Source organism: Coturnix japonica, chromosome 11 (assembly GCF_001577835.2).
Source record: "Coturnix japonica isolate 7356 chromosome 11, Coturnix japonica 2.1, whole genome shotgun sequence".
In the NCBI taxonomy this organism is placed as follows: Eukaryota; Metazoa; Chordata; class Aves; order Galliformes; family Phasianidae; genus Coturnix; species Coturnix japonica.
This window is the reverse complement of record NC_029526.1, coordinates 4,167,476-4,191,990: the sequence shown is the minus strand read 5'-3', so window position 1 is coordinate 4,191,990 and position 24,515 is coordinate 4,167,476. Positions and strand designations below refer to the sequence as shown.

Genomic DNA, 24,515 nt, shown 5'->3' with positions numbered 1-24,515 from the left:
TGTCAGACTCCCAACAAGCAAAGCAATTAACAGCATGTTTAACAGCAATTAGAAAACAGCCCCATTTTATATGGCTTGTAATTATGGTTCAAATTTAAAAACATACACTTTATAATACCAGAAGAAAAAAAAGGGGTGTGGGAGGGGAAGCAGAGCAAAGCAATAGAGTAGCTGATGAAGTCTGGGGTACAAGTTTATGTTGAATAGATACTTCAATTATTGATCTCTTTTTCATGGTAGCAGAAAGGTATAACTTGTACAGAGCTTTGTCCAATGTCATAAGGTTCAACCTTTTACTTAGATTACCTGAAATTATCAAAGGACTGGTAAACATAAAGGTGGTTTGTTGGTTTTTTTGGGTCCGATTTATGCTTGCCTATTGAATTAGTATCTCAGGTTTGTTTCCTGAAGAGCCATTAAAATGGTACTGCCCAGAAAGGTTCAAGCAACAACTGCAAGCACGTAACTGCCTTATCTAAATTCCCCCAAAGTATAACCTTTTAAACTGAATGCATCTAAAATACCTGAAAAAACATTGTAATTTATTCTACCATGCTGGCTGAGCATTTTGGAAAGATCTTTGTATCAGGAAGATTTTGATACATAACTTTCATTTTGACATAAGTTCATAATTTTCTCTCTATACATGAACAGGTGAATTATTATTCCATTCAGTTTCTATAGTAGAGTAAGAGAATGAGAAGAATGTTTCTCTGTACTTAAAGTGAGTCAGTCTAAATAGCCTAGGTTTTTGTAATGGAAACCTCCATGTGTTATTTAAAAACTTTATTCAAGATGGTAAAAAAGAAGATAAAGGTGACAATTTTGTTGTTTGTTTTTAATTTGTCTTGATTCATACATCTAGATTAAATAGGCAACTTTGAAATACACAGATGTGATACAGCTTATGCCTCTCTAATACATCCAATTAGAACTCAAAAAATGAAGAAAGTCAACAGAAACTACAAGTAAACCTGGCAGAACTGTGCCTGAGTGCGTAGGAGGGCAGGCTTAGAATAAATGAGCTATTCAAGCGACAGTGTTTCACCTAAAATGCATTTCACAAAGTAAAAACCCTCATTATAGCCAGCAGAGAACTGCCTATTGAGCACACTAACAGGGGAAAGGTGGAATAAGGGGGAACTGATCTCATGTTTTAATAGAGGGGCAGAGTGATTCTGCACTATGTCTTTCAGTTTACATACTTATGGCAGGAAAGAAAGGTATCCCAAAATGGCTGATAATCTGGCACATAACAGAAATTCCTGTACTTCCAGGTTGTGCTTCCTGCCTTACAGAACAGGCCTGGGCTGCTGACCATGCTCTAAGCCCCTTCCCTGATTAAAAGGTAAGATTTTTTTCACAGTTATATCATTTTAAAGCCTATTCAGATGTGATAACATTTTTGCTCCTGTATCTTGGCAACATGATTTATTCCGTTCACACTGAGTGTTGCAGCCTCAAAAAGCTGTACCATCTGGGTTGAATTAATAGCCTACCCAGAGAAATAAATGAGAATGGTCTGCTATAATTAACATGTAGGTAAAGTATATTTAACAGATTATTATAATTAATATGTCAGTTACTGATTTCATGTTACACAGAGTTGCAAACACAAGATATTAAGATTAGTTACCCTCTCTGTGTGTGCCTTGAAAAATGCAGCAGAAGAACAGATCCACAGGATCAATAACATTGACCTTAACATTAAAAATATCAGATATGAAATCCTAAGCAAAGAGAGGCAATGTAGGGCATCATGGAACAGCACTAGCAAATCACTGGTTTTAGGAATTCAGAATTAACACCAGTAATACTCAAATCTAACCTGAAAAATGAAAGTACATAAAAATAAATAAGTCATGAATTCAAACACTGCTGAAGGCATCCATCTCTAAAGATGGACTGGACAGATCTGTTTCTTAGAGCTGTCTTGGTTTGCATTACATAAAACATATGTTAAGAAAGCCAGCAAGAGATGTGGATTTGATCAAAATTCTGTAGCCCTGCCACCTGCACAACATAACATTTATTTTGGTAAGCTTCTCAGAAGACACAAAAGCTGGCTAGGTGTTCACAGGTTAATAAATTCCAGCAGGTGATCAGAATGAGTTCCACCATAACAACCATCTCCTATGATCATAAAGTCCCATTTCTGTAGCTGTCCCACAGAAAGCATCACCTTTCTTTAGGCTCTTAGGGACATTCTCAGCTGAACTGAATATAACAACATTGCCAAGAGCTATCAGGCAAACAATTAGGTTTCACAATTAATATCTGTACATCTTTCTTACTGGAAATCTAGAAACACACAGGAAACCGATGATTAAATATTTGAAAGTAATACTACTCTTTAGCACAAATTAAATGTAATTCGAAACAAGAGGCTTCCAACTGCTCCCAGCCCCTCTCCATTTTATAATTAGGTCTTTTGTGTCTGCAAATTGTCTTTAAACTGATGTTATTATAAATCTTGTTTATTACTGAGAGACTAAGGGTCATTTGAAAATGACTTTAGGCACAGTATAAACAAAATATGTTGAAGAATCCATTGAAAAAGTCTCGCAATTTAAATAAGAGAAAACAAAGAGGTGATGAAAGGGGCAAATTAAATTCAAATGCAGTTAGAAATCCAAGGGAATTGTCTGCTTTGTCCTGACTTTCACTTTATGCACAGACACAAAAGTTAAATGAAATGCAGGAGTAATATTTTAAACACATTTGGGATGACAGAATCATGAAACACTTATTTATAAGGCTCCAGAAATTAATACAAAGAGACCTAAGCCAGACACCACCATTCAGCATGTAAGTCTCTTAGAACAATAAGGAAAAAATAGATTGAATTTCAGGATAAGATCATCCTTAAAAAGAATAACAAAAAAAACCCAAAAAACAAAAACCCACTGAGGTTCATTTCTTGTCTTTAAGAAATTAAAGGCCAAAATTCAGGTACCTTTACCCAGCAATGCTATTTAGATGAGCTGTGTTTGTTCCACAGTCAGCACATTCTCTTTGAAAAGTGGAGAAATACTATCCTGATTTAGAACTGAATACAATCCGTATTAAGTATGGCTTCAGTGCTGTTAAAACGAGATATGACACAAATATGGCACTTGTGCCATAGGAGCAGTGATAGCCTCTGCACAGAAAATGAAGCCCTACAGAAGCAAAGACAACATGCTTTTAAGGAAAACAGTGTTTATGCTTGAGGAAACATCAGCCTAACTGAAAGAAGAGCAGTCAACACAAGGAAGCAGAGGATTACAGAAGATCTGAGAAGCATCACGATAAGCTCAAGTCACACCACACAGCCTGCTCAAGCACTACAAGCTAATCAAGAGCTTATTCAGCTGTTGCTTAAGATCAACCAAGTTTTATGGCATTATTTCAGCCACTGGAGGACTCTTTTTTCAGTGAGTACCTCGGTGAAGAATCAACATAAATGTTCTCATTAGAGTTATTTAACTCACTACCATAGCCAGCATACCCATGCAATTTCATGCAAATCACATTCAATTTATAATGCTTTTACTTCACCTGCAGTTAAAAGTTGGAAGAAGTAAACAAAACACCATTTTAGAAACTCTTTAGTATGCATTTGTAGGGTTAAGATCTGTACCAAACAGAAAAGCAATAAGGTGCCAGCACATGATATTGTGAGGAGATCTATTATCCAGATTGCCCATCAAGTTAAAGATCCATACAGGCAATAATAGCCATTATCAGGCTTTTTGGTTTTCAGTCACTGCTGCAACTCAGTACAAAGGGCTCTGAGTGACCTGATGGAGCTGTAGGTGTCCCTGCTCATTTCAAGGGAGTTGGACTAGGTGGCCTTTAAGGGTCCCTATCAGCTCAAATGATTCTATAACTGAAAATATTTAAAATTACTGATAAGAGTATTTTATTTTTCTACTTCTAAGAGGTGCTGGGGGAGTATCTGACAAAAGAAAGAAGTAATTTCACTGAAAGGGATAATCAGCAGTATGTTGAATGTGTAAGAGGACGGAGGAAAGGAAGCAACAAAGTCAAATTAAATTAAAGAACAAGGTACAGGAGAGAATTATATGCTGGATTTTTTTTCCCTTCCTAAATGCAGATAGGAAAAAAAAAAAAACAAAAAAAAAACCAACAATGTAGGCTACTGAAAATATAACCACTAGATCATGTATTGATCTTATACTCAGCAGCTGGGTTATACTGAATGCTTCTCAGTTTTCAACAAATCACCTTCTGTAACACTGTTGAGGAAACCAGAATTGCAACACCTGGAGGATCCAAAATAGTATCCTCAGTCAGGGGCGTCACTTATCACAGGTTACAGAAGACAAAGAATGCCAAAAGAATAAAAAGGGACCCTCATGAATGACACGATGCTAAAATAGGTATTTGAAAGAAGACCACAGTGACGGTGCTCACTCAGCACACCTGCAGAAGGAAAACAGGTAGAAGTCAGACTTGGTGCCCAGGACTAAGACACAGAAGGAAATGATGACACCTACCAGCTGCGCCTGCTGCCCTGGGGAGCTGCATGGCTTCTGCCTGGCAGTCACTAACAGAGCAGGAAGACAAACCACATGAGATGCTATTCAGTTTTGAAAAACTTACTCAAGTCAATGCTTTTCAAATATATTGACTTCCATCTTTAAATGAACATACAGGCTAAGATCAACAGTAATAAATTAGGATGGAAATCCAAACTGATTATAAGATTAAGGTCTGGTCCTGCTTTATTTTCTTAACATAGACAAAATTTGAGTCATCTTTATTTCCTCAGCTGCTAAGGATATTGAACTTCAAGTGCCAGCACTTAACAGACTGAGCTGGTCATAAAAAAAAAAGGATATTTAATTTTCTAATTGAGCTGATCTCCTACTACACTATATTTACAGTACAATTGACAGAGAAAATAAGTGTTTTTTTAGGACTAAGTTTATTTTGTAGATATATAAATATGTGTGTGTCTCACTGTCACTCTTTCACTCATGCTACCGAAGCAGCTCCACTAACAATGAGTGCCAGACTAGGGTTGAAGATGTAAATCAGTAGTTAAATTGTATTATTTTTAATAACAACTGCTTTCATTACATTTCTTTAGGGAAAAAGCATTTTAAAAAATCCACTTACATAATGACCTTTGGGAAAATATCACCTTCACATTTTGTTAGCAAATAGTTGGAATGTGGTATATCATCTTGCATGGTTCAGATCTGGGAAAACCTTTCTATATGTATGTACTATACACATACAAGCATCTTTCCATTAATACCCTAGTAGACTGTTTCATAATAATGATAAATTGTGCTAACAGTGAGAACAGCTTCTCTCTTAAATTTTCAAATTATGAAGTTTGCTTATGCTAAGCATTTTTTCCTTAAAAAGGAATATTGCAAAATTACAGAATCACAAAAAGCCTAGCCAATTATAAAGGTCATAAAAATAATTAACCTGAAGAAATTAAAGCATTCAGTATTACAGCATCTAGAAGACATCAAGTACTGGGCCCTGTGCAGGTTGATCTAGTGGTTGGCAGCCCTGCTGCAGTGGCAAGGTTAAGTGACACATCCTGCTTATTTCTTCCTTTGAAGAAGTTTGGTTCTGTTCTCCAGAGAAGCTGTTCTACCAAAGTGTACAAGAAGCTCATTACTCTGCATTGCATTATGTATATACACAGCACTGGAGCAACACAGAGCATCATTTTGTGACCCTACAAACACAGCTGCCTCTGTGCACCACACCTTTTAATTAGCACAAGCAGAACTATAGCATTTGTAGCTCCCAACAATAACTTGCTATGTTTTCTTTTCTTTAATGAGATTTATTACCTTTTCTTCAAAAGTGTTGATCAATGTTCTTCACTATTAAAAAGACTCAGCAATGAGGCCCAAAAACTTCATTTGTCACAGTAACTTTAGTGATTATAGCAAGAGTGTTAAGTGCTTACAAATAAAATCTGAAATTAATAAAAATGTCTAAATGTTATTTTATAAAATATAGAGATATCTCAATTAACAGTCACTCTTGATAGCTGTTGCTTTCCACAGCAGATATATTTTGCTGTTTTACAAGAGATAGGACTGCAAAATCTACCCTCCAAACAAGGACCTCAGCTATGACAAAGATTGGTATTTTGATCAGGACACAAGCTCTAGGAGTCTTGAGGTTTAAAAGCAGTTTTCTTGCCTAAAGTACAAATAAAAAGCTATCAGATGGCTTGCCCTCCCCCCTCCAAAAAAATGCAGTATTTTGGCAACTTGATCTATTTCCAACATAAACGCACTAAGCAAATACAAGTACTACATTTCAACAGAAACTAAGAGGTAAAGTTAACAGAGAGAGAGGACCAACTTGGTGCTCCTCATCCAATCCATTTACACCACTCCCATTTCATAGGAATTATGCTACCTCGGGAAACAAAGTACCACAGCCTCATTGGGTAATTGCAGCCCCACCACTGTTTTAAAGGCCTCTGAAAACACAGCCATCAGTTGGCATTTAAAAGGCAAATTGAATATCTCATGCACTTTTGTTTCAGAAAGGTTTGTTGTTTTGTTTGAACTAACAGGAATGCCCAGAGCTATTCTGAGCATGTGACTGGGACTCAGAAATTCATTTATACCATAGACTATAAAACTAGAGGGGAATGGAGGGGCAGCGCTGAGCTCTGCTCTCTGGTGACAGTGACAGAACCCAAGGGAATGGCATAGAGCTGCATCAGGGGAGGGTCAGGTTGGGGGATTGGGAAGGCACTAAGGCTCCAGAGTGCAGTGGGCTCAGCCTCATGCTACCAGAGCTCAGGGAGCATTGGGACAGTGCTCTCAGACATTGGGGTTGGGTGGTCCTGTGCAGAGCCAGCAGCTGGACTCGACCTGTGTGGGTCCCTGCCAACCTGAGGTATTCTATGACCCTAACATAACAAGCCTATTAACCTGTTAGTTTATGATTAAACTGGAGTACTTCTTCCTTTACTCTGATGGAATTACCATGATGTATTTCAGAACGGTTCCTTGAAGTGGATTAGTATACCTAAAATGGTGTGCTCTAGGAAACACTTCTTGACAGATATGTTAGATTTGATCAAACAGAATTCCTCCTGAATTGGTGGAAATTCAAACATTTAAAGCAGCACATTTTCCAGAGTTACAATAAGAATAAATATTATCTCAGAGTTCAAGTACAAAATGTCTCTGATTAAATAAACTTGGTATTGTAATTTGCATGAATCTGTAATATTGATAGGTAATGTTCTATTGTTATAAGTGACAAATGACTTTAAACATGCATAGCAATAAGACGTTATTAACTATACTGTAACTTTTGTCAGGCAGTAATTTGCATTTAATAATTTCAGTCATTTCATTATTCAGAATTTGTATTTTCCCTTTTGGGCTCTTTGACTGCTCTGTTCCTCTGAGCTTAGGTTACTTTTCCAGTGCTGCAAAATGTTGGGATATAATGGTTAAATAATGTGAAATTGCACTGACGCCAGTGAAATAAAAGTGAGTTTTACGAAATCAAGTTCCTTCCCTGAACATAATAACAGTAAATTTCTAGTGTCCTGTAGTGCAATATCCATTAGATTTATTATGTTGCAATTCCCAATCCCACTAGTTCTGCCTGAGGGTGAGTATATTACATTTCATCACAGTTTCATTTTCTCCTACAGATGAGAAATGGGAATGCTATTGCAGTTATGTAGCATGCATGTGTTAAATCTGATCTCTAATAAAATCAAACACATCACAACTCACAGCACTTTAGCACAGCATCGGCAAAATGAAACACCATCTGTCATCATGTAGAGACTGCCTTATTGTAACACAAAATCAAACTGCTCAGTGTGAACATTGTTATTTAATAAATGGGTAAATGGAAACTGATAATTATGATCTTATTTATTTTAAGCGACTGGTTAAAGCTGCATTAGAACTTATCAATTAGATGTATGGACATTAAGCCAACACCAAGATCAGGCATCCATACACCAGGTCAGAATTGTAAGTGCATTTAGTGAAAGAGTGAGATGAATGTGATACACACACTTACAAAGATCTGCCAAAATGCAGGCTAAGGATAGGAACAATGAAGCAAAAAAAAATAATAAATCCATTGTCTGTACTAATGTGGCAATTGTAGTTTCTGATACAAAAACAGCTGAAGGCTGTGTTGTTAAAGGATAGCTGCCTGGAGCAAGCTGGAAGGTTTGAAGATGAAATGAACATCAAGCTATGGCATTAATGGACTGCAATGCTAAAGGTTAGTCATCCTCCTAATATGAGATGGATTTCTATGAGCTGATAGTTCAGTGTTTTTAATTAATATCAGTCTGAAGAATAACATGATATTTTTGCTGTTAGTACATTAACTACCTTAATGAAAAATGCTTTTGTTAGCTAAACTGTTCCTTTCAATTGGCATCAACAGATAAAACCAGATTTCATGTTTATAATTAGAAGAATCTGGATCTGACAATTTTAATGCCAATTTCTAGATTGTTAGTCTAGGTTACAACAAATTGCTGTTACAACAAAAACTGAATCATTTACTCTCAAAAAATTCCATTCTCCATGCCCAGAATATGCAGGTTTCAAACAACTACTACCATTTCTGCAAAAATGATAATGTGTTCTGAGGAAATTTAAATAGTCCCATTGCCCTCATATCGTATTTAAAGGTCCCATGAGTTTGGTAGGATGTCAACAGAAGTGTCTGTTACAGGAGCACTGTCATCATGTGATGTCTCAGGGAACAAACAGTTCCAGTATAATCTCATAGCTTTATCAATGTAAAGGCTTCCTCCATCTCAACTATACTGTACCATGACTTGAACAGTCATCAGTGGTCCAGGAAAACTGATCCATATGTTTGTGTTTACTAATACTCTGCTGATTTAGGACTCATTATTACAGAAAAAAAAAAAAACCAAAACACGTAAATATATTAAAAAATTGTATAATTTACCTATTCCATTTCAGATTATATTGCTTTAAAAGTTTTGTTTTTTGTTTTGTTTTTTTTCCTGTGGCTTATTTTTTTTTCCTCTCCAAACACTTATAAATAGTACTTGCCTTAAAAACCAATGTATCCTGTTCTGAATGTCCCATTTATGGAGCTTCTATGTAAAAATGGGACTCCAGGACTTCTGGAGTAAATACTGTATGCATGGTTAGATTGTCTTCTATTAGGCTGCAGATGCCATTAAGAAAAAAAATAAAAAATAAAAAATAAAAAAAAAAAATAAAAAATAAAAATAAAAAAAAAAAAAAAAGGAAGAAGAAGAAAAAGGATAGCCCAATGTATATAGTCTCAAAAAGAATTCTCAGCATTTAAGACTTCAAGAATTCAGGCAGTTATTTCTGTGGCTTTCCTTGTTCTCAGACCTTGAAGCACCTACATATTTCATAGAGAAATACCTACCAGGCAAGACTCCAATAAAACTTAGGCACCAAGTGGTAAAATAAAAACAGTAAGTGTCCTTTATCCCATGAATTCTCAAGGCACTGTACGATATAGTCATTTACCTACCACTGAAATGCAGCCACTTGCAGTGAGAAACACAGCAGCTGTTTAACAGCCCACATTAACACTACACAGCAGTCTAGGACAGGCGGCAAGGAAGAATACCCTATTGAGATGAAAGTGGAAAGAGAAATTACAAAACCTAACTATAATTACCAAGGTTGGATTTGGGCCAGGAAACAGTCACTATAGTTCCTTCAATAACCACAATAAGTCTGTGGCTTGGTTTTATAGCTCAGCCAGGAGATGGCATCTCAATCAGGGCAGAGCTCTCTACCACCACACTGCAATGCTGCTTTTAGTGAAGAGCAAAGAAGAAAGCAGGGGTGGAGTATCAGCTTTACACATAGTCATCCTGGTTCTTGCTAGCTAAAATTAGATCTTGAACATTAATTTAACGTCAAGATTTTCTGTTGATTATATGAGATTAGGAAATTATACAATCATATATGAGGCTTCTGAGAATACTGAAATATCGTGCATGCAGGGAACACTGATACACTTTGGATATGTGCTTCATTTATTAAAGCACTTATACAAGGGAGCCCCTCAGAGAAGTAACATCTTTCCATGGATACTCTGGAGGGTTGACTGTCACAAAATTACATATGCTTATGTTTTTAATGAGATTTAAATCATCATACATTATATATTACTTTCTACATTTAAGATGTTCACCATTATTTGGCTTATTTTGTACCTAATTTTGCATTTCTGACATGTAATCTCTCTGCATACAAAACATCCAATAAAGAATCCCCTAAGAAATTTCACAGTGGTTACATTTTGGATTTTTTCCTCTTCAGCCAAAAAGATAGAAAAGCTTATATAGCATTTTCCATTACTGACTTGTCTGCTGCAGGCATTCATTCACTGAGCATTTGTTTCTATCAACTTAAACAATTTACCTTGGCCTGTAAATAGCTGCAGTAACTACTGAAGTAGACATTGAGCGCCTTCTGTCTGCTCTCATGTCACACACATTTTGAATCCTTCCAGCTTTTCTTTTTTTCCCCTTCAGAATTTTTTCTAATACCTGGTTTTATTCCTCTGAACATTATGGAAATAGTGATTATTGAGAATTTTTATAGGGGTAAAATACTCAGCTCCTCTTACTTCGAGGGCAGAATAAAGGGCCAGCAATTACACAAAATAAATTTAAGAACTATTTTGTTTTAACTGCTCATCTTAGGAAAGCAAATCATTATGTAAATACACAGAGCCAGCTTTTTACATGGCCTTTCTTCATTTACATAATAAGAGATGCTAATCAAAGGTCACCAAATGGCAGCAAATATTTCTGTTGAAAGTAGGGACAGATAAGACAAATTATGATGGCAGTTTTAGCTTAAGGAACTGTTTTGATCTGCAAAGAGTTTCCAATGATTTTCTAAATTGTGTATTTAACATCCATTGAAAACAGCAGGCTCTGCTTCCTGCACTAGCATTGCATTTCTGCTCCGCTTAGATTAAAAGCAGTAAGTACAATTATTTCAGTAATTTGAATTTAAACACAATTTGAGAGCTATGAAAAGGATAATGAATCACTCTGAATGTTTGTACAACTTTTTCTACAAGTGCAAATCTATGAGTTGTTCAAATCACTGTAATATAAGTTTATGAATAAGTGAAATCGTACTCCTCTAAGGAGTGAAAGGATCTAAATGAGTCTTCCTTTTACCTTCTCTTCCTCCCTTTTTGGCCCAATAGACTGTTCTAACCAATCCAGCTGGGCTGTCCCAAGTTGACAACCCCTCTGCTATCCTTGCGAAAGAGTTTCTCAGTCTGGAACTGCACCAGCTACACAGCTAAACAGTTACCTTCCATTATGTCCCACTGATGGTCTAGCTAACAGGTTGGAAAGATCACTCTGATGCACATTATCATCTCTGGATTGATGAAAGGTTTTTCAGGATATAATAGGGTAGGATGGTAGCATATAGGATGTACCATGCAACGTCATTGCGAACTCTTCTCAGGAGAGCTAAGGTGTTTAACTGTAAGTGCAGTCAAATATTAAATCACAGACTTATTAGAAGTACACTTCTGTATTTTACAAAGAGAAACAAAAACTTGTACTCAAAAACTGCTTTGGGAACAGGTGGAAATAGTAAGAACTGGAAAGTTCAAACCATGCCAAATTTCCATCTGGTGGGTATATTCTACAACACAGTCCAACACCACATTTTCTTCTGGACACTGAGGATCAGAAATTGCCAAGGAACAGCTCCTTAGTCTGACTTTTGGCTCTTTTCTCTCTGTTAAGTACTGGCTGCCATTCACTGAACCAAGGCAGGTAATTCTTGCCAAATCTGTTCACCTGGCATCCCTTACTGGCTCTGCTGTGCCTGTCTACTTCTACTTGCCATTAGAAAACCCTTGCCTTCTAATCAAATAACTCACTCACTTTTGCAGATTTTCCCCCCTCTTTTACTTCAGATAGCAACCAAAACTACCACCTAGTCCCCAGCACTGCTTTCTCAGTGGTGATGGTGGTGACAAGGATAAAATGACAAAGAGAAAAGCATCTGATGTTTCTCTGATTTCCACTCTGCCCCTGCTGATCATCCATCTCACAAACACATGTTAAAAAAAATATGCAAATCTGAACTTTGCAGCTGCATTTATACCTGGCCTGAAATGTATTCAAATGCTTGCTCTATCTTTTATTTTACAGCAGGTAAGGGCACAGCTTATAGTACCTACGTGGCACTATGATCAAGGTAATAAAATCTCCTGTTAGAAACACCTCACAGGTCACTTGCTTTCTTAATTTCTGGGTACGTGACAGACAGTATTTATCATTTACAGTGAAAAGGAAAAAACCTTTAAAGGCTTTTATACTAGCACCTGCTCCTGCTATGACACTGAAAAAGCAGCTGATATATGTGTATGAACTGGCTTTTGAGTCTCATTCCTGTTTTGTTCTGAGAAACAGAAGCTTAATAAAATTTCATACAAAAAGCTAGCATCAATTTTACATAGTCTCAGAAATATAGTCATACTATACTTTTGCAAATGAGAATTGAAGTCCTTGATCAGAGAAGTTCCTTGCTATTCCAGAGACTGTCAAGAACTAAGTTCAGTCTGTATGAGGTCCCTACAAACATATTTGTGCTCATGGATGGAGCTCATGTTCAGTTCTCCATGTTCAATGCTTATTGGCAACAAAAATTATATGAAATCAACAGATAGCAAAGATTATGAATTGTTATATCTGATTATTTCTTCTGAATTCTCAAAAACACTCTTCCCCACTCTATAATAAAGCATAAACTTTTTTACCTTGTATGCAATGAATAGAAAAGTACTCACTGTGGATCACAAGTGAAAGAACAACCCAGCAGTAAGAACTATGACTACATGAACTTAGCCATTCTAATGGTACTTAAACATCTAGCTTGAGGCTTCCTTTCCCATTGTGACTGCTTCTGCCAAAATAGTCAAGTGAGTTTAATGCACTCTGAAACATTGCATAACACCCTACTCAACTATCTGCTGTCTTTTATTTCTAAAATCTCTAAAACATTTGCTACTACAGTGGATGAGTTTGTTGAACAGTTTGTTCTGCAAAGTGATTCCTACTTTGGTTTGCTTCAGATGAAATAAGTGACTTTCTTCACAAAAATACAGTGCTTTAGTGCATGCTTTTATAGGATAAACCATAGGCAATAGCCCTACAGGTTTAAGAATACAAAAGCACTGCTGAAACTTAAAACAGTAACCTTACATTTACAAAGCTCTCCTTATTTGTAGATTCTTATTTAGAACTTCTTAGCAGTAGCAGTATTCAAATTCCATAAGCATACATAGAAGCATTAGCCAACCACTCCACAGTCTTTAGAAACTGTTTATTTGAGCTTTCCAGTTTCTTTTAATTTCTACTTTTGTTGATGAAGTTAAATTTAAATGACAGTATTGACTGCTGTCATCACTTTCAATTCTTTTAGCATTTTCTAAGTGCGCTCAGTAATGTAGGCATTCCCTCTGTGACTTGTTTCTCCTGTCCTCTCCTACAGCAAGAACTACAAACTTTGTGCTCCTGACACTCTCTAGCATATGGAAATATCTCATTTTTAAAAACTGGAAACCATCACAGGAATATTTTATCTAAGATCATCCTGAAAAAATCTACAACATCAAAAATTAAACCCAATGATCAGAAAACATAGCTATGTGGACCACAGAGGAAAGCAGAGAAACAGATAACATCTCAGACAAGGAACTATCCAAAATGCAGTAAGATATTTACTGTTTGACCTACAGCTCACACACTCCACTGTCAATAGATAAATCACATTTTTGCAGTACCAAGAGATTTCACTTGCAATTGCAGCAGAACTTCATCATAATAAACTGATCGACAGAACACTTCTACCTCACACAAAAATTGGTGAAAAAACAAGAAAACATTCCCTACCTATATTTTGTATTCAAAAACTTCCAACAATTTTAGCTGTAATTTTTATGTGAATCATACAGAAAGATGGATATACTCAAGCTGTAGAACACAAAGTCAATATCTTTCCCACGTACAACAAAATAAGCCATGTCTTCTATTGCCTGCGTGCACTTTTGCACACTGATTTACAGTTAAACTACCAGCACAGAAAACTGAAATAATAACTTCTCAAGCACAGCTCACATATTTCCAACCACTTTCTTGAAAGGTGGCTATTAATTCCCCTCAGAGAATATTTGATGGAAAGCAAATGGGTTATTTTTTATGAGTTGATAAACTCATGACTTTAACCTCTGTTTTCTCAATTACTAGTACTGTACATGTCCTGTACATTTAATTTGGTTCCTCGTTTGGAACTGAGTTGAAGAATAGCAAGCACATATGTGTGATATTTAATCACAACTACCATCTCATGGGAGTTTATTACTCAGCAAAATGATTCATTTAATTGTATATTAAGAAGTTGATTATTCCCACAAGTAATACTCATTCAGTTGATGTGTTAAGCTTCAGTCTGTCCCTGTCAGAGAGAATCATAGAATGATCACAGAATCATAGAGTGGCCTGAGTAGAAAAAGAACACTATTCTCATCCAGTTTCAACCCTCCTGCTATGTTCAGCATCACCAACCACCAGCCCAGGCTGCCCAGAGTCACATCCAGCCTGGCCTTGAATGCCTCCAGGGATGGGGCATCCACAGCCTCCTTGGGCAACCTGTTCCAGTGCATCACCACCCTCTGGGTGAAAAACTTCCTCAAAAAATATGGAACGCTTCACGAATTTGCATGTCATCCTTGCGCAGGGGCCATGCTAATCTTCTCTGTATTGTTCCAATTTTAGTATATGCACTGCCAAAGTGAGCATTTCATCCCACTGGCCTAAGTCCAACTACCCAGCCTGTCCAGATCCCTCTGTAGTGCCTCCCCAATCCCAGGCAGATCATCATTTTCTCCCAACTTGCTGCCATCTGCAAACTTACTAAGAGTGCACTCAATCCCATCGTCCAGGTCATCAACAAAAATATTGGACAGGCCCCAATACCAACCCCTGGGGAACATGACTCATGACCAGGGCTGCCAGCTGGCTTTAAATCCATTCATCACCATTTTCTGTGCCTGGACTTGCAGCCAGTTCTTAACATAGCAAATAGTGTATCTGTCTGAGCCATGGACTGCCAGCTTCCCTAGGAGAATACTAGGCTTGCCTGAAGTCTACACAGACTACATCAACAGCCTTATCCTCATCCACCAGGCTGATCACTTGATCATAGAAGTAGATCAGGTTGGTCAAGGAGGACCTGCTTTTCCACAAATCCACACTGGCTGGGCTTAATTCCCCAGCTGTGCCACACATGCCATGTGATCTCACTCAAGATTTCTTCTCCATGAACCTTCCTGGCAGCAAGATCAGACTGATGGACCAATTGTTTTGGAAGAAAAAGGATTTTTTTAACTCCATACTTTCTCTTAACAGCAGTCAGCATCAGGCTTAGCATACTGAGGGAGCCAAGGTCAGCAAGCTGCCAGAAGCTTTTCCCAGAAGTGTGCAGCTTCACTTCAGTGTTACCTGTAATCAAGACAACCCTGAAATTAGTTGAGCTGATGGCAGCACCCTGCACAGGCAAGCAAGGCTACAGCAACATGTTTCAACTGGAACCAGCTAACTGAAGTGTGCAGGAAGTCCTGGAAAAGTTGATGGGCTTCAGGCCATGCCAAATCCTGAAGCTATGTCTGCATCAAGAATACCTATACATATCTTAAGACTTGTTTTCATAAAAGTTTGGATCATTTTCATGTATGTATTTAAAGAAACATGCAGTACGTGGAAAGGCAATCACACAAGGGAACATTAATATGCTACAATGTCAAAAACATTCCAACGAGTTCGGTGGGATTATTCAATGAATCTCTCATTTAAATCTGCACAATTCAAGATATCTCCTAGTATTAAACAATCCAGGAGGGTTTTGTGTTTCAGAGAGGATGTTAAGCAACTTTGAGGTAACACCATTATTCCCCTTAATACAATCTAAAGGTGGTTTCTGACAAAGGGACAAAGCACTTGAGGTTCTGATTTCAAGATGTGAGAGATTTTTCTTAGATTCTCAAAGTGCAGGATGACAGCAGCAGAAAAACTGATGACAGAAGGATAAGGAACAGGGGATTTCATCCTTCTGGAAACTTAAGTCTACTTAGTAACCTTCCCCAATCTTTGTTAGAACTCAGTGATAGACTACAATGTTACATACAATAGAAAGAAAATGGAATTTAAATGTCAAAAGACAAAAATACAATTTACATGAGATAGGTTATAAATTTGTAAAAACAAATTATTTGTTCAGAAGCTTTGCAGTGAACCAGGGAGCACAAAGGGCAAGAATCTCTGCAAACCCTGAGCGCAATCCCTGTCAGCTGGGACCTCCTCCTGGTCTTTAATCATTCACTGTGCTTGTTTTGGAAGTAATGTAGCAGGAAGATGTGCTGTGTTCCTATGTAGTATGCCGCCTAGTATGTTCATAGCTGTCATAGAGAGCCATCATCTTCTCTTTGACACAGGTCACAGGTTGCCCATTCACCTTATAGCTGGTTGTAACAAGAGAAACATATTTACTCTACATCATCCCCCTTTTCAACTAAAGCTCCACAGATTTGACATTTCTTTGCCTTACTAACTATTGGTAATTTAGATGCTTTTATGGTATATTAAAATGTACAAGTGAAATGGTAACCCCAAAATCAAGAAATCAAAATGGCATTTAGGGTGAATTGCAGGTCTTAGCCAACAAGCAAACTGCTTACCTTCCAGCTGCAAAATGGAAGTTGAAGACCACCAGAAAAACAAAATTTTAATTGAGGAGAGACAGCAGAAAGAATTTAGGTTGCATAGATTTTAGAAAGGTCACTAAGTCTCTCCTTCCTCCTTCACTCCCTTTCTGCCCTTCTTTCAGTCTTTTATTTCCCTCTGCACCATGCAACTGAAAAGAGCATGTGGTCCAAAGTCATTAAGTATGGTATTGGGGTGAGCCACATATGTGGATAGGGAACTGGCTTAAATGTCACAGACAGAAGCTGTTTATGAGACAGAGCAGTTTGGGACAGAAGGATTAGAGGAATGCCACAAGAATCAGTATTAGGACCATTTTTGTTCGTTTTATATATCACTGACCTAAGACATGAAATATGTATGAAGGTGAAGAAATTTGCTGATGAAACAAAACCAGAGAATAGAGCCACTAAAGACAAAAAGAGAACAGCAATAAAATTCTGAATGACAATAGACAGGGATCACAAGCTGATACTGTTAGTGGCTTCACTGGCATCTGCAATTCATTGTAAAGAAAGATAAGGTTATGGGATTACAAAAAAAATAATAAAAGGTAGTGCTCTCTCAATAGCCATATGCCACAAAACATTTAACAGGAATTGAATACAGTCTTGGTACTGGAGAGAACTTTAAAACCATCTGCACAAGGATTAACAGTATTTAAATTAATAAGGCAAGAGATTCTAGGATAGATACAGTAAACAAAAGTAGTGCTTGGAATAAATCACTCTAATACTACATTGGGGACTTAAAGCCACATTTGGAACACAGCCATGGTCCTCGTCCCTTTAGTATGAGAAGAATGTTATGAAAGTGAAGATACTAAAAGGGCAATCTGAACATTACAGGAACTAAAAATTTGTTTCACTCTCCAAAGGAGTGAGCAGCTTATGCTTTGAAAGAGATGGAAATGTTTTTGAAATATACAGAATACTGACAGGAGTATAAAAGAAAGAATATGTCTGGAGTGGAAAAAAACGTAGTGAGTTGAAGAGAATTGGAAAAGTTTTTGCCTCAATAAATGTATTTAAGAATTACATAAAATGGAGAGAGAGAACATGCAAGCATGATGATGATGACCAGCATTATCTGAATGGCCATCTCAAAAAATGGTGTAGATCCCTAGATGTCATAGAGCCATTCTGCTCTATCAGAAGGAATTTCACACCTTACCATCTGGAGAGCACCAGTTACTCAGAGGAAAAAGTTATCAAATTGACAGATCAGAATCTTTAACTCATCTAATCTTACCGCCCTAGACCATGTCAACAACACCAATGCTGTACTAACACAACCCCCTTAGTGAATTACATATACATTATTCCACAAGCACTACTCAAAATGCCAGTCCAACACTGGTTCCCTCAGTCTCTCCAGAACATTGTCAGTTCCTCACATCCAGGTCTAATCCAACTCTTCTTGAAATCAGTACAAAGATCCTTACTATTTTGTAAACAGGCTGACCAGGAAACCAACTGCTCATGAACAGATGCAACAGCTTCAGAATTATTACATAGCATGACAATATAAGGCAATCAGATTTACAAATCACTGAACGGCTTTTGTTGCAATACCGTTAATTTTTCAGAATCTGTTATTTTCCTAGCCAGAGTGGTCTTTCCACACCAAACTTAATAAGAACTAACTTTATATCATTAGACTGCTAAAAATTTTCATTATATTTAATTTAGGAATCTGACAAGAGAATTTTAAATCGTATTCTACCAGAATTAAAACCACACTGCGAAGCTAATCCTAGAAGGGACCACTGCAATGTAATTTCAGTCCTTCTGAAGTGACAGATTGGAATCTCAACAACAAAAAACCTGCAGTGAATGATTTTAAATACCACACTTGCTACCAAACAGATCAAGTCAATTGGCAGATATGAGTTCAGCTGATTTGATAGACACCTGCAAAATACAGAGATTGCTTTCTTGTCATCTGCACTAATTATCCAAACATGAATGGCTCCAATTAGCTCTAACACAGTTTCAAAGGAATTCAACAGCAATGCCTCAGGTTTTGAGGTGAGAGGAAAGGAAGAAAAATAAAAGCAGAAGTATAACCCTGTTCGTGCTGGGATTATCAGGGCACATTGGAACACATATACAAACTTTTGGCAATTATGAAGGTTGCTCTGAAATTAATGCCTCCTACATTATTACATTACATCTGACTGTGATACCTGCTAAGGCAGTGATTCTTACTGGAACAGGGTTGTCACAGTTTAAATCATAACACACACAAAAAAAACCCTCAAGTCGATGCCTTTATTATATATGATTATCTGGAAATAGTTGTATGCAAAAAGCAATGATAAGCTGAACTTTCCAAATGATATTGCTTACTTCACTGGATAATGATATCCCCTTAAAAAAAGTTTCTTTGTACTCAGAAGAAACATATTTTGCTACCATTTACTCTTGCATTGCGGTTTTTCTTATACAAATCTTGCTTAAATGTGATAAAATCTTGCTTAATTCCAACATTTAAATTACTTTATGCATGGCAGTACTATTTAAGGGTTCTAGTCAGCGGAACAGATGAAGTCTTTCTCCCAGAGAACCTATTCTTTGTGCATTTATGTCTGTCAGCATAACTGTTACTGAAGTACACATGCACCTAAACCAACAATTAAATTAATGCTTGCTTAGAGGCCAGAGTGATTGCACTCTGTACTGATGTGACTTCAGAAGGTGCAAAGCACTGGAGATCCAGAATTTTAGTGAGCTTTGTCTACACGTAAGCATAAGAACGCTGCCTACTGTATCTGCAGTGAGAAAGAATCACTGATCATTGCAATTAATTTTATACAGACATTTGCTTACAAGCAAGTAAGCCTAACAGACTAAAATGAAAGAGTGATACAGATCAGACTTATCAAAACCTAACTTAACAGTTTTTGATCAGAAATATGACAATTGATGACTTCATGCAAGCTGTCCTGAAATTCATCATGAGATGCTAAAAAAGGACAAAAGGAATGTTTCCAAAAATACAGTGCATGCCCTCAAAACCTTCACTTTTAACAAAGATTTTAATTTTTTAATTATTTTTAAGATTTTCCAGCTATCTTAATTATAATTTCTACAAATTAGAAAAACAAAAAAAACCAACCTTCTAACTCTCCTGGAACAGATCCTGATTTGGATACACCTTTTCCCTGGCCTCTGTACATCATCACATATTTTAAATGCCAATCCATCACTGATATCAAATTCAAAGTATTCATTATAACTTTCATTACATTAGAAATGAATCATAACTTCACACGTCTAAAAAAAGAAGATAAAGAAAGCTGCCTTTAGCCGCTCTTATTTTTCCTAAGTATGAATAAGCTTTCAATAACCCACATATCTTTTCCTGGTTCCACAGAACATACTAGAAAAGGTGGAGAAAGTGGAACAGAAATTCATGTTATGCCTAGAATACACTCACCACTAAAGTATCTACCAACTGAATACTGATTTGCCTTACAAATACAGTCCACGGTGCTATAAAACTAATACACTTACCCCCCCAAAAAAGACAATATTGACAACATTGGCTGAAAGCAGCTCCAGAGAAAACCAAATAGCATTTCAGAGGTGAGAAAACAGAAAACTCAAACATGTTTGTTTTCTATGTTGTACCATTTCCAAAGATAATGCTGATGTCAGAGTTGACTAGTCAACTAGCTATTAAGTAGCAAGCTGAAAGCAATTTTAGCTATTTTCAGTACATGATAAACTAGTGACTCAATATGCCAGTTTGAGAGTAATCATAGAATCACAGAATATTCTGAAGTTGAAGTGATGAATTTCAGCGGTTTCAGAATGAATCCTACAGTATATTATAGATGTCATAACAATCCCACTCTCTCCAGAAGTTAGTAGTCACGGAATATATCACACAGTTTGACAAGCAAATCTCTCAACAAGATCAACGTTTATTTCCTATGACCTACAAAGCAACTCTTATCACAACAAATGGAACAAGCCCAGCACATCTCAACATAAAGACAGATTGAGACAAATCTATCTACATTACAGAACCTCAGAGGACTATCAAAGTAAGCTAAAGATATATGTGCTCTCTCAACACTAGACTTTAAAATCCATCTTAACTCAAACTAGTACGTTCACTGCTAAGCAAGAAAAAAGCCTCTAATGTGCCAGGAGTTAATTAGGAAACATAAGATCCAAGGTCTTACATTTCGTGCATTGTACTAAATAGCATTCTAATAGCAAGATACGGTCAACTGTAATTTTTGCCAGAAGTAACCAAGGAAACCACTTAGCTGAGTGCATACATGGGGGGAGGTAGCAAAGGAAATGGACTCGCATCCAAATTCAGAAAAAACTTGGAGAGCTAGCTGCAGCAAGCCTCCAAAAGATGCAGCTGTTTGGAGAAAGCTTATACATATTTATTGAAACTTTTTTGGTCTAAAAATCTCAGGGAGGACAGAGCAGATTCTCATACAGTACTGAGACTAAAACGGCAGCTATGGGTCATGAGACAGTGATGTTGCAGTAATTCACACTGTCAACATTCATGTTGTAGTAACTCTTATATCTTTGATAAGTCTTGTTTACAAGGACTGAAAGTCTTTACAACACTTCGGCAAGTAGTCTGAAATAGTTGGCAGTTATGTCTATTTTAGTGCATAGGATCAGATTTCTGAGAGATTGCAAGCATCCACTCATGCACCAACCCAGAGAACGCACAGAACAAGCTCATTGGGTTATGCGAGGTGGCACAGTGACCCATTGGGTAGCATGATCTCATAGAGCCTCATAATCTCTGGCAGGAGGCACCAGTTGCCATCATACAAGATTTCTGTCTTGGATGTGATCGTGAGAGCAGCCTAAAAAAGGTTTTAAATACAGAGCTGCTAAACTGAGGTTGGTCAGAAAGCCTTTAAGCAGTGGCAGTTACAGGAGGGCTGTTTACAGCAGTGCACTGCAAGCTTTCTTGGAACTGCAGCACATTCTTAGATATTGTGAATTAAAGCTGTAGATACTTAAATAATCTTAAAAACTGTCCAGAAACTTGGCTGTTGCAGAGCATATGTATCATCACAAGATGAACAAAATTCTTTAAAATCAAGACACACAAAATCCCCTTTAGAATTTTGTCTATGTATTACAGAACATTAACTGCTGCTATTTTATTTGCAAGACACAAATTATTAGTTTTATTTCATATAACTGCAGATAGTGCCTATATCCATCCATGCTCCAGTACCACAACTGACAACTGAAAACATTCTGATTATTTTCCATAGGAATTTAAGTACATCGAGATAAAAGAATCACTTAAAAAGCAGGCGTGCATTCATTTCTTACCAAAACCAATGAGCATTTGGCATTCATCTGCCTTTAAAAAGATCAAGGTCATCTTGATTATCAGGCATCTTTTTTCATTGAAATATAAAGAGTACCAATGCCTGGCTTAGGACAGAACCAGCACGCAGCATTGAAAGATTTTCTTAGTGTTAACTACAGTGCTTTGGGGGTGATTTTTTTTCCTTACATTACCATTGTCATTTTACTGTTCATTCACTCTACAAAATTATTTAAAACTTCCTGATTTCATTTAAGTGCATAAATAATAAATAAACTAGCAGTGGAATATTCACTGTGGCACTCTTTAAATGTTATTGCGCCTTTTTGGTAATGAGTAATTAAAATGAGCCAATGTTTGATTGGCTGCACCATAATTAGGTTTTGGTGGGTTGTGGGATTTTTATTTTTTTACTGAAAAAAAATAAAACTAGATTAGAGTACTGCAGCTGTATTGGAATAGAGGAAAGAGGAATGTCTCCATGCAAATTCACAAGCAGAGGGAACACTTTCCTACAACTTAAAACCCAGCTGCACAGCTAATTTGCCAAAATGTTGGAGGTTTTTTCCTCCTAAAAAATAAATAAATAACACTTTGTTTTGCAGCCATATGTGAACAAGTCCCAACTTCTATCTGCTTGATAGCCTGGAATAGGATGCTACCTTCTCTCTGCATTTATCTATTTAGATGAAGTGGAAACAAAAAAGACAAACCACAACAAAGACAGAGTGGAAATCAGTGTGGTTCTGTGTAGCTCAAGAGACAGGGCCACAGACAGGAAGAGAGTGATGCAGCAGAAGAAAAATGAAGATGGCTGCAAATATATTTCCAGAGGGTAAGGGGAAAGACACTGAGACTGCTCATTTTTTGGCTTAATGAATAAATCATTTTTGTTTCCTCCCCCCTTATGCACCTGCTGCTTTGAAAAGCCCCTTCCACAACCAACAACTGAACAGCAAATGCTGCACAATGACTCGAATGTTGCTGGAGCTATGCCAGCAAAAATTACCACTCTTCAACCAAGATAAACATCATATTACTTCATTACCCTTTTAAAGCATATGCAAATTAAATCCATTATTCTTTTTTCTTACAGAAATGAAGTTCCTTTGGCTGGAATTCAGCGGCTCCCTTTGTCATCGTTGACCATGAATGGATGAACTTCATGTAGATGATGCCCATTTCCCATCTTTGAATCAAACATTAATACCATTTGACAGTAATAAATAACATTTATCACAATAGGGATCTACTAATGATTTTCCCACTAAGCTGGCTCATCAGAACCTATCAGCTGACAACTGCATAAATGAGATTAGCATAACAGCTGCCTATGACAAATGTATCTAAATCATTTTAATGCCAGCTAGCTCTTTGATCTCCCTATCACGTCGTTGCCAAAACTAAATCCATTTCTTCAGGATACATGTTGTTTATTACAGATACATGTGTATATTCCACACCATTATGTACTCCAGAGATTTCAGTAATTAAAAAGAATTAAAAATACTGATTGATACTGCCACTAATAATGTAAACTTGCAACTCCGCACTTCAGAACAGCATTCCACTGCTTACCTCACCCCCTCCCTCCTTCTCCAGACTGCAGAATTCAGTGTTTAATAGCTGCATGTTTCACTGATACAAAATACATGTTCTAATGTAAACACATGAATTAAATCCTCTTTCTGAGTATTCCTTACAGCAGGATCATTTTCATACAATTTAAACTAATTCCCAGTAATATAGAAGTTGGCTCCAGGCACATATTAAAGCAACGAGTCATTGCACGTGTTTGTATGAATGCAAGACTAACAAATAAAATCTCACTGGTAGTGCACCATATTCACATTGTGGCTGTTATTAAAGGGCTGCCTATGAGATTGTCATGCAAACTCATGACAACAGACTTCAGACCAGTGACAATATACTCCTTTATAACAACACTTCCAGAAGCATCTCACTAATTTCCAGACACTGCTCAGCAGAAAGCCAGTGGGCTTTCAGATTATCAGAGCTCTTCAAGGACCTGAAGATATAAACGGCCTTTCCTGATGTCAAATGCACACAAGATATGCTTTGGTACTATAGGGAATCCATCAGACTCACATGCCTTAGATTAACCCATGATATCACATAAGCCATGAAGGATATAACACAGTATAGGATTAAATAAATAAAAAACCACCAGGGAAACATCACAGACTAAGTTTCCCTTAGTATGTTTTCTGAAATATTTAATTGTTATTTTCAAAAATATTTCCCTTTTGAACTACTTCACATAAGATTAAAAAAAATAAATCTATTTGCATCCATTGGCATGTGTATGTTACTAAAAAAAAAATTATTCTTACTCCCCATTTGGGAACCATTTGGGAGTCAC

At 36.9% G+C, this 24,515-nt stretch overlaps 2 long non-coding RNA genes and 1 other non-coding gene across 4 annotated transcripts in view; 1 reads left to right on the top strand and 2 right to left on the bottom strand.

Annotated features, from left to right (window-relative positions):
* Positions 1–1,092: 1,092 nt before the first annotated feature.
* On the top strand, positions 1,093–23,976 carry LOC116653972. Its single transcript, XR_004308680.1, has 2 exons — positions 1,093–1,348; positions 23,229–23,976. It is a non-coding gene; the product is annotated as an uncharacterized LOC116653972 (long non-coding RNA).
* LOC116653986 lies at positions 14,739–14,841 on the bottom strand. The gene has a single exon (XR_004308722.1). It is a non-coding gene; the product is annotated as a U6 spliceosomal RNA (small nuclear RNA).
* The window catches only part of LOC107319223, a 67,383-nt gene continuing 58,627 nt past the window's right edge, over positions 15,760–24,515 (bottom strand). For both annotated transcript variants that reach the window (XR_004308679.1, XR_001557687.2), the window contains one exon: positions 15,760–16,563. This is a non-coding gene — a long non-coding RNA (uncharacterized LOC107319223). The remainder of the gene's footprint in view (positions 16,564–24,515) is intronic.